Below are 2,051 nucleotides of genomic sequence, written 5' to 3' on the forward strand. Positions count from 1 at the left end.
TTGATAAGGAGAGAATTCTCAATAAAAGGTTAAACTCAGAAATGCTGCATATTCACATGCAAAAAAATGGTCTTAATTTGAAAACGGACACAGAGTGTTTACATTATTCGTATGCCTCCTTATTGGATAATTTTAAACAGCATTGAGAATGTGACTTATTTCTTGAGTTGCCTTTCTTACTTCTATTTATTTTCATTGTATTACGAATGTCATTTTAACGTTTCCATTTTAAACGACAAGACATACCTTTATGAATTTACTGGTTACACATCTAATTTTGAATAATTGCATAGTAAAAAATATGTGAAGTAATCAATTTTGAGCTTTGATGTTTTCCGTTTGGGGTGAGTCACTTGAGATTAATCAGTTGTACGTTAAAATTCTTTTATATATTAAGATTCTTTTTATTGTATCGTATTCAAAGTGCAACAAATTTGGTAATTTGTGGTGACTGACTCTCAACAGAGATGTTATTTTCTTGTTTAATTTCTGCGCTGATGAAGACTCCAAAGTGAGTTGAAACGTTCGATACTATGTAACCTCATGACATTAAAGAAGGAGGACTAATAATATCTTTAGTACATCTACAATTTTTACTTTTCGCCTGGACAACAGCGGTTGACTCTCATTAGCCTGAATTGTGAAACCGTTTTTTATACATTAACGGTATTAATATACAAATTCATACGGAGAAGTTTCCAGAAGTTTATTTACCTCTGCTAAATGTATTATCGACATCATGATTCTAGAATCTTCCACTGGCGACACATAACTTGGTGTACATGAGGTGATTTTCTGATGAACTTGCTCATTTTAGTTTTGACTGACAACCTAGACACATTTAATTATTATTTTTCCAACACCTGTATCTGCTTTTAGACGGATTGTTAACACAGGTAATTCATTCTATTTTATATTGTTATACCATGATTCTGCTTTTCCTTATTTTTGAAATCTTTTACTTTTGAATATAACAGAATCAGGAAATCCTGTGCTCAATTATGTCACATTGCGGAATTTTATTAAAGACTTGTGGCGATTTTCGTTCCTGGTATGACGGTATATCTTAATTTGCGAGGAATAATTTACTCCGAAGAATCACTATTTCTGTATAGAGAAGAATTTGATTCACATCAAGAGTATGATTTACTTTTGTTGACTTAAAAAAATTTTTATTATATTGACTTCTATACGACTAATTTGCGGGTTGCTTTGTATGCGAAACACTCACTTTCTATTACTGAAGATCGTTTAATTTAAGAACAAAACGTCTAATTTGTAATTTCATGATATAATGACGTTTAAAAATTAACCCACGGGCTCTCGATATTCATAAAAACATTAATAATTAATATACGGACCACGAGAGCATTATACAGCGCTGTAATCGTTGCGCAATCAACATCACTCTTAGATTATTCACATAATATAACATAATATTCATAATATATTAAAATGTAATATCAATAAATACAGACACATTCAATGGACGTTTCGGTTTACTTAAAACCATCTTCAACAACAAATGTCAACAAATTATTGTATGAAATAAAATCATAATCCATGTGAGATCGAGGATGAGTGTCTTCCTATTGTAGCGATTACATCGCTAGAACGGCTATAGTCGGCGAAAATAATAGAAGAAGAAAAACATATAGGGGAGACCGGGGCCGATTGTCACAGTTTTTGATTATTGATTTTTAGAAAAAAGTGGATGCCTGATTTTGAAATATTATATACGTTAAAATATACCTACATCCCTAGGTATTAAGAAAAATATTACTCGTGAATTCATCATATCATAAAAATAAGTTATTTAATTTTACACAATATTTTTATTTTTAGACCGCATATGTGAGAAACACAATCAATACTAGAAATTTAAAAGTCTATTACGGTCGAAGCTGGATCTTCGTTGCTTTAAATAATTCAATCTTGAATTACTAACATATACTATATATGTACTTGCATATGTACCATATTGTAGTCTTTTTCACACACACAAACTGAACGTCGAATTGTTTTTCCGGACTAAATAAACGCAATTAAAA

Source organism: Trachymyrmex cornetzi, unplaced genomic scaffold (genome assembly GCF_001594075.2).
Source record: "Trachymyrmex cornetzi isolate Tcor2-1 unplaced genomic scaffold, Tcor1.1 scaffold440, whole genome shotgun sequence".
In the NCBI taxonomy this organism is placed as follows: domain Eukaryota; kingdom Metazoa; phylum Arthropoda; class Insecta; order Hymenoptera; family Formicidae; genus Trachymyrmex; species Trachymyrmex cornetzi.